Source organism: Helianthus annuus, unplaced genomic scaffold (assembly GCF_002127325.2).
Source record: "Helianthus annuus cultivar XRQ/B unplaced genomic scaffold, HanXRQr2.0-SUNRISE HanXRQChr00c043, whole genome shotgun sequence".
Classification (NCBI taxonomy): domain Eukaryota; kingdom Viridiplantae; phylum Streptophyta; class Magnoliopsida; order Asterales; family Asteraceae; genus Helianthus; species Helianthus annuus.
In genome coordinates this window covers 2,928-12,726 of record NW_023395559.1, presented here as the reverse complement: position 1 = coordinate 12,726, position 9,799 = coordinate 2,928, and the positions used below count along the sequence as shown (strand labels likewise).

Sequence of the window (9,799 nt, the reverse complement as noted above, 5' to 3'; positions counted from 1 at the left end):
TACAATTTAAGGAATGTGTTTATTGACGGCATCAGATTCCTAAATGATGGAGAAAGGTCTGACGGCATCACACATATTTGTTGATTAATGTAACGCTCCGCGTTTTCATAACTTTCCATATTTAGAAAACCGTTGTTCATGTTCCTTTTTTTTTGGAAACTTCATATCCTTGTGTTTGTCGTCTCGCTTTAATAAAAAAAAATGATTATTTATTTATAGTTTAGTTATTTAAAATACATTGAGTTCACTATTTAAAAGTTTTCTTCTATAATAAATTTAGTTAGTCGTTAACTTTTAAAGTTAGCCAAATAACAAAATAACCAAGTTAGTTTGGTCAACTACGTTTTATAACTTAAACTAAGTTATTTCAGCTAATTAATTGACCTTTCAAAGTTGAGGGACTTTATTAGTCTTTTCCTAAAACTAAATGGCAAGAAACCCTACACCTACCTCTCTCGATTTGTATAAGCAGACAACACACCACACAACTCACAACCCTCACAAGCATCCCTCTATCTCCCTCTCTCTAAAAAATCCGGTCACCGGATTAGGGTTCCGGCGACCCTTCCGGCGCCGCCTTTCCGGTGAGCCACAACCAAACGAACCGGGCACGACCCCCCACCTTTACCACTCTCGTCTCCTCTCCCTTGTCCCACACAAACAACAGCAGCAACACCGCCACTCGACGGCGGCGGTAGAACGGAACGATGGGCGGCGGTAGATCGGAACGATGGGCGGCGACTCGCGATTCGGGTTTCGAGTTTAATCGGTTCAGGTTAGAATCCGGTTCAGGTCTTGTTTGTTTGAAATTCGATTCGATTTTCGTTCAGTTTAGTTTTTGGTTCAGGTCATCGGAGCTCCGGCCCGGCTGACAACTGCAACGAGTTTAGGTCTCGGTTCAGTTGAATCGGGTGGCTCGGGATCGAGCCTGGATTTGTTTCGGTTCAGCTTCCGTTCTCTTGTTCGAGTCCCGTTCGACCTCAGTCCACTCCGGTCATCATACGGCTCGGGTCTCAGGTCAACGGCTCAGTTTTGGCTCGGAATCGGAGTTTACGTCGGCTCCGAGTCTTCACTGTTTCGGTATAACTCTTTAACTCAATCAATTTGTTTTCTTTTATTTCAATACAAATGGAACAACAGTCGAATAAAGAAACTGAACTAGATCGGAATTGTGATTTTTTTGTGGGTTTGTTCTGTTTGTTCGATAGGTTCATAATGGAAAAGATAACATGCTGTTGATGATTTGAATGTAATAATACCCTTTAATCCAATACAAAAACTAATTTCAGTTTAGTGGTGGTTGTTATTTTTTTTAATAAAGTCAATTTATGAATCAACTCGGTCGACCGGGTCAGCGTGGTCAACTGCAGTTAAGCTCGGTCTCGAGGTGGCACGAGAAGTAGTAAAAGTTTAATGACACAAATTTTGTTTATTTTTTTTATTTGTTTAGATAAATATTTATTGTTTTGCACGAGAAGTAGTAAAAGTTTAATGACACAAATTTTGTTTATTTTTTTAATTGTTTAGATAAATATTTATTGTTTTGAAAACGAACTCGAACCGTTATATGTAGTAATTATTTACGTTTTGACATTGACGATAATTTTACATATAATGTTGATTAATTGTTGAGTTTTGAAATAATGATCGACACTTTGGTTGTCGGGATCATCCAAAAACAGAGGATACTCTGCCCGTTTTTCGTAAAATCCACAAAACAATACGTATATAATTTCAAAACGATTTCTTTTATTCTTTTTCTTTTTGATTCGTTTTCTTTATAACCAAATCTCTAAATTTATAGCATGAATTCTTTTATAACTATATTTTATATATATATATATCAAGACAACATAATATACGAATTCCAAATTTTGTAAAACATAAATATTAGGATTATTTATTTTTAACCTAATAAATAATAACAAGTTCGCGATATTTTAAACGTCTAGGATAACACTCTCGTCCGTTCTCTTGGACTCCCGTTTACTCATGCACCGTCGTTTACCCATGTAGGGTGACCTCGGTGTTCCATCCTCCAAATCTTTTACGCTCGTCAACACTTGGATAATCGGAAGACTTGGCAATTATGTGAGTATACTCGAACCCATTTTTACTTTTAAACACTTTGGGTGCAACATCTATTCTATATTAAACGCACGTGACACTTGAAACTTATTTGAAACATGATCTATCCATTTAAACATGAAACATGAAACTTGTGATACTTGAGACTATTTTGTGCTATGTGAACGTTTAATCCCTGTGTGTAGTTCCGCCTTAACAATAGTAGCGCTATAGGGGTAATGCACCTCCCCCATTTGTAGTCGAGGGGTATTGTTAGGAGGAGACATATTAACCTCCCGTGAAACTTTGGGTTAGGTACTTTAAAGCATTGGAAACTTGGGCTATCACTTGGACTGCGTAAACTAGCATGGCTGAAACTATTTTATTATGTTCATGTTGGATATGAGTTTTTATTCTATTATGCTATGTAAACAAACTTGTATACTCGCTCTTTGCTTTTGCATTGAAACTCTATTTTAATACATGTTGCAGGTTGATTATTGAAGTATGGATGATTGATGAAACAATTTAGGGTGGCTAGATACACACCTAAATTTATCTATCTTTTGTTGTTATGTTATTTGTTGAAACAATGTTGTTATTTCCTTTTGAATATTGTGTAAGATTTAGTTTTGAAATGAAATTTGAATTTAATTAAATATTGTCACATAGTGTTATGACGCCTCTAGCAATCTTTACACACTTCGTCTCATCCCGATGTTTCCGCCATCGGTTGGGGTGTGACAGATTGGTATCAGAGCCATAACTATAGGGAATTAGGAAAAGTAGGAATGCTTTAACCTAGTCTATAGTTTTAGAGCTTTATTCGTATGTTTTACTTGAAACTACTTGCATGCTACTTTATTTGCCTTATTTATTCTCTTATGATCTTTTAAACATATGTGTCACTTATGTGTTAATACTTGACATGCCATCCTTATGTGTTAATATTTGTTTCATTGTGTGTTAATGCTTGTCTATTCTGTTCGATACTTGTTGTATTATGTGTTGATACTTGTTTTATTGTCCTAATCCTTATGTGTTACTCTCGACATGCCTTCTTATGTGTTTATGCTTGTTCGTTTGTCCTTTTAACATACGCTCTCCCTAAGGCATTTTACTCGATTTTTCTTAAACTCGAAAACACTCATATTATACAAAAGTGACGAGTTTACCAAAATAGGCGTGAAACCCACAATTTGGTAAACAACTCTCATCCCGCTTGATTTCATTTTGTTGCACGAAATTCCACCAGTAAGTTAGGAGTGAAATCCACATCTTAATGGAAATTTCAAATTTCAAATTTCAAATTCAATTTCTAGTGGACCCTCGTTAACGTGTCGAAATTAAATTTCGACCCAACGAGTACCAACCACACTTAGGGCATGAACTCGTCAAGCTAGGGGTGAAACCCGCACCTAGTCGACTAGTCCCACTCCTTGATTTTACATAAATCTCGCCAAGTCTCGAATTTTCGATTGAATTGGGGCATGTAGTAACCGGAAGGGTGAATACCGTTAACCGACTTGTCGGCGAGAGTATACCATCTATTAGGCCAAAGCATGCTCTTCAATTTCGAATGACCTTTCGACCACTTTGGTTAGTCAACGTTCCGTTTTGGAACCATCCAAGTCTCTTTTATCGAACTTACGCCTTATTATTTTCGATCTTTTATGATGAAATTCTCTCTTGTCAATTTTGAACTATTTGTGAGATTTCACTTTTGCGCATACATCATACTATTACTTTTCATACGATTACGCATTATTAGCATGCATAATTTCTCGTAATTTTATTTACATTTTTCTTTTTGTAACAACAAGTGGAGACATATCGTCGAGATAGGAGTGATTTCCTTACCTTGACGATTAACTGCGCTTCTTTTTCTCATCTTACAACGACCTCACCAATGGGTTAGGGGTGATTCCCTTACCTAGGTGATCATTACCGATACTTTCTTTTAATAGACTATGTTATGTAAACGCGATCATTTATACATCTAAATCGATTATCATTAGTCAAATCTCTAATTATTTCAAAATGCATTGTTTATATGAATGAACTTCTTATCCTACAATCTATATTTTCATATAGCTTACACACGTGAAATTTTTAACTTTTCCGTAGACACTTGTTTCTCAATATTCAAAACTTTACGAAATGCTACTCACCAACTTAGTTGGTTTAATAAATTCATTGCCCACAAAATTTCGTATTCCGCGTAATTACTAAAACGCATTCGTCTTGCATCATATTATACAAAAGATTGTTATTTTTCAATTGATAATCAAACCAACTTTTCATACAAAATATTACAAATATTATCCGATCGTTTATCGAAACTCTTTCCAAGATCATAAAAAAAAAAGAAACATTTTATTAAGGACACCTTTCACGATCACTAAGTTCATATACCAAATTCTTTTTTTCTAAGGATTAAATTTTTCACAAGAATCTTGTAAACTTCAAAATTTTCTAATACAAAGTTATTTAAAGCGATGCGAACTTGTTAACCCCTAGAATTTTTTTTCAAAACCGCACTCGATAAGCCAATTAAATTCAAAACACGTGGGCAAGGAAACTTCATAAGAACCAACAAATTTTCAACTTATGTAAACTCTTTTAAAATCGTAGTAGTATTTCCATTCTTTTACAAAGTACGTTTCACGTAACCGATAGCTGTTTTATACCTCCTTACATGCACAAACTAGATTCTACATCCCACGACAACTCAATCTATTTTAACTTCACGTTTTGCGCAAACAACTATATATGCATATCATTTTACCCGTTTTAGTCAATGTCTCACAGCAATCTCGCGCGTGTCACTCGTTTCCTTTTTCTTTCATACTCAAGGTTTTAATCTTTTACGCACATAAACTTGTGTATTTCGATTTATACTATAAACAAATCAGTATTTCCTACATCCATGTTTATGCATTTTATGCCTTCACTTATGTTCACACTTACACATTTATGTATTACTCATGGTTCAAAATTTATACGTTTTACGTTTATACACACACTCACAATTATACATTTACATTGTCCTTACATTCATGTCTATACTACATTCATATTCACGTTCATACATTTTATGTTTTCATTTACACTTGTACAACTCTGTTACGCTTATATTCGTACATATATATATATTATTCATACTTAAACCTTCATGTTTTACACCTATGTTCCCGTTCATATCTATGCTCATACATCTTATGTTCACACTTATAGTCGTATTCGTACTCATACGCTTTGTGTTTATACTCACATTTATACTTTTTTTTGTACACGTTATGCTTATACTTTTACTCATACCCCTGACATGCGTTTTGTGTTTATGCTCATGTGCGTGATCACGTTTGAACTTATGCTATGCTCATGCTTTTTACTCAAAATTTATACTTTCGCGCCTATACGCGAGCGAAACCCGAGGGATTCGCTTACGTTGGTCTTATACTATTTGGAACGCAAACATACTTATATGTTACATTTTTTTTCATTCACATGCGATCTTATTTTCAAGATTTATGTATACCGTAATTCATACGCAACTAGTACAAGCTATGCGGATCAGGCGACGATTGATGTAATCGCGGGTGCACACGGGATTATAGTAATCGGCGTATGAGAATCATAGAGTGTACTACTGCGTATGATAAGACACAGAACGTATCATGACACCGAGTACGAAACAGACGTAACACGGTTGAAACATGGTGGATACGCCGCTGGTACTTCCTATATATAAGTGTTTTCACCATGTTACCAAACTTTCGTGAAAACGTGCCATGAGAGATTCAGTGTTTTGTAGACCTTTGGACCTAATTCAAACCTTAAACAACTCACGAACGCCTTATAACCGATTATCCACGACGAGACTCAATTCTTAGCGCACTACTTTTGTCTATCCGATACGTATGACATTCTTATACTTGTAATCACTTATTAGATCAATCGTTCACCCTTACATCTCCGTTATTCTCCGTTATTCATACAAGCCTTAATTTTAAACGAATCTCTTCTCTTTGCCAAAATCCTTTCAAGTCTTGCTCCTGAATAAATTTCGGGACGAAATTTCCTAAAGGAGGGGAGACTGTAACGCTCCGCGTTTTCATAACTTTCCATATTTAGAAAACCGTTGTTCATGTTCCTTTTTTTTTGGAAACTTCATATCCTTGTGTTTGTCGTCTCGCTTTAAAAAAAAATGATTATTTATTTATAGTTTAGTTATTTAAAATACATTGAGTTCACTATTTAAAAGTTTTCTTCTATAATAAATTTAGTTAGTCGTTAACTTTTAAAGTTAGCCAAATAACAAAATAACCTAGTTAGTTTGGTCAACTACGTTTTATAACTTAAACTAAGTTATTTCAGCTAATTAGTTGACCTTTCAAAGTTGAGGGACTTTATTAGTCTTTTACTAAAACTAAATGGCAAGAAACCCTACACCTACCTCTCTCGATTTGTATAAGCAGACAACACACCACACAACTCACAACCCTCACAAGCATCCCTCTATCTCCCTCTCTCTAAAAAATCCGGTCACCGGATTAGGGTTCCGGCGACCCTTCCGGCGCCGCCTTTCCGGTGAGCCACAACCAAACGAACCGGGCACGACCCCCCACCTCTACCACTCTCGTCTCCTCTCCCTTGTCCCACACAAACAACAGCAGCAACACCGCCACTCGACGGCGGCGGTAGAACGGAACGATGGGCGGCGGTAGATCGGAACGATGGGCGGCGACTCGCGATTCGGGTTTCGAGTTTAATCGGTTCAGGTTAGAATCCGGTTCAGGTCTTGTTTGTTTGAAATTCGATTCGATTTTCGTTCAGTTTAGTTTTTGGTTCAGGTCATCGGAGCTCCGGCCCGGCTGACAACTGCAACGAGTTTAGGTCTCGGTTCAGTTGAATCGGGTGGCTCGGGATCGAGCCTGGATTTGTTTCGGTTCAGCTTCCGTTCTCTTGTTCGAGTCCCGTTCGACCTCAGTCCACTCCGGTCATCATACGGCTCGGGTCTCAGGTCAACGGCTTAGGTTTGGCTCGGAATCGGAGTTTACGTCGGATCCGAGTCTTCACTGTTTCGGTATAACTCTTTAACTCAATCAGTTTGTTTTCTTTTATTTCAATACAAATGGAACAACAGTCGAATAAAGAAACTGAACTAGATCGGAATTGTGATTTTTTTGTGAGTTTGTTCTGTTTGTTCGATAGGTTCATAATGGAAAAGATAACATGTTGTTGATGATTTGAAAGTAATAATACCCTTTAATCCAATACAAAAACTAATTTCAGTTTAGTGGTGGTTGTTATTTTTTTTTAATAAAGTCAATTTATGAATCAACTCGGTCGAACGGGTCAGCGTGGTCAACTGCAGTTAAGCTCGGTCTCGAGGTGGCACGAGAAGTAGTAAAAGTTTAATGACACAAATTTTGTTTATTTTTTTTATTTGTTTAGATAAATATTTATTGTTTTGCACGAGAAGTAGTAAAAGTTTAATGACACAAATTTTGTTTATTTTTTTAATTGTTTAGATAAATATTTATTGTTTTGAAAATGAACTCGAACCGTTATATGTAGTAATTATTTACGTTTTGACATTGACGATAATTTTACATATAATGTTGATTAATTGTTGAGTTTTGAAATAATGATCGACACTTTGGTTGTCGGGATCATCCAAAAACAGAGGAAACTCTGCCCGTTTTTCGTAAAATCCACAAAACAATACGTATATAATTTCAAAACGATTTCTTTTATTCTTTTTCTTTTTGATTCGTTTTCTTTATAACCAAATCTCTAAATTTATAGCATGAATTCTTTTATAACTATATTTTTTTTATATATATATCAAGACAACATAATATACGAATTCCAAATTTTGTAAAACATAAATATTAGGATTATTTATTTTTAACCTAATAAATAATAACAAGTTCGCGATATTTTAAACGTCTAGGATAACACTCTCGTCCGTTCTCTTGGACTCCCGTTTACTCATGCACCGTCGTTTACCCATGTAGGGTGACTTCGGTGTTCCATCCTCCAAATCTTTTACGCTCGTCAACACTTGGATAATCGGAAGACTTGGCAATTATGTGAGTATACTCGAACCCATTTTTACTTTTAAACACTTTGGGTGCAACATGTATTCTATATTAAACGCACGTGACACTTGAAACTTATTTGAAACATGCTCTATCCATTTAAACATGAAACATGAAACTTGTGATACTTGAGACTATTTTGTGCTATGTGAACGTTTAATCCCTGTGTGTAGTTCCGCCTTAACAATAGTAGCGCTATAGGGGTAATGCACCTCCCCCATTTGTAGTCGAGGGGTATTGTTAGGAGGAGACATATTAACCTCCCGTGAAACTTTGGGTTAGGTACTTTAACGCATTGGAAACTTGGGCTATCACTTGGACTGCGTAAACTAGCATGGCTGAAACTATTTTATTATGTTCATGTTGGATATGAGTTTTTATTCTATTATGCTATGTAAACAAACTTGTATACTCGCTCTTTGCTTTTGCATTGAAACTCTATTTTAATACATGTTGCAGGTTGATTATTGAAGTATGGATGATTGATGAAACAAGTTTAGGGTGGCTAGATACACACCTAAATTTATCTATCTTTTGTTGTTATGTTATTTGTTGAAACAATGTTATTATTTCCTTTTGAATATTGTGTAACATTTAGTTTTGAAATGAAATTTGAATTTAATTAAATATTGTCACATAGTGTTATGACGTCTCTAGCAATCTTTACACACTTCGTCTCATCCCGATGTTTCCGCCATCGGTTGAGGTGTGACCATTAAGGCATTGATTTGACGGAGTTAGGTAACTGACATAGTGGCTTATAGAAAGAGCTTATGATTCACTCATGTGACTCATATAGGTTTTTTCGTGGTTGGAGTTGTGTGACTAATCATAATGGTATAATTTTGATAACATGTCAAATAAGTGCATTAAAAGACATGCCAAATAGGTGCTTAAAAAGACATACCACAACCAAGGTGTAAAGCGTCCGACTAACAAAGCGATACAATAGTTAGCGGTACAACACAATCTTCCGTTAACAACATTAGTTTCTAACCATATAAGTTAAAACTCAAAACTAAAGTCGAGTAGCAAAAAAAAAAAAAAGATGTCTAAGATACTAACAATCGGTTCTATAGATCGTTCGTAGACCGGACCAGACTTCTGAAAACAGTGGTATATATTGACTATGATTAGATCATATATGAGAAAATTAAATATCAAGTGGTGGATGATGCAATGGAAAAGATATATAAATAGATGTGGTAAGTAAAGAGTGATGTGTAGGATGCATTGACTTCCAGCCGTAGTTATCCACATCCCTTTTCAATTTTGAGCATTGCTTATTTTGTGTAACGTACTGGTGTAGTTTTATATTTCAAAAAACTATTTTTTTTTTGTAGTGTTTTAAATGTTTTCTGTAACATGAATAACTAAAGGTATGTTATTTTTATATTAAATGCAAGTGTTTTTGGCTTAGATTTATCATGTATTGTGTTTTATCACTTTTATGCATACGTGCATACCTGTATCTTTTTTAAAAACTTTACTTTTTATTTGTTACTATAAAATATAATAGGCATGAAAATATAATATAATAGGCATGTGTATTTCGTCGTGTTGAAACTTGTTACAAGAGAGGAGTAACAAGATTATAAAGAAATACAAAAAATGAATAGAAA

At 35.3% G+C, this 9,799-nt stretch overlaps 1 long non-coding RNA gene across 5 annotated transcripts; it reads left to right on the top strand.

Moving 5' to 3' along the window:
- The first annotated feature begins 416 nt into the window (after positions 1–416).
- On the top strand, positions 417–9,219 carry LOC110898314. Of its 5 annotated transcripts, none has more exons than XR_004887719.1 (6): positions 417–775; positions 848–1,080; positions 2,017–6,851; positions 6,924–7,156; positions 8,094–8,168; positions 8,637–9,219. It is a non-coding gene; the product is annotated as an uncharacterized LOC110898314 (long non-coding RNA). The 5 variants fall into 5 exon arrangements; XR_004887720.1 differs by having other exon boundaries at positions 8,030–8,168; XR_004887721.1 differs by lacking the exon at positions 8,637–9,219 and adding an exon at positions 8,460–8,504.
- Positions 9,220–9,799: the final 580 nt, after the last annotated feature.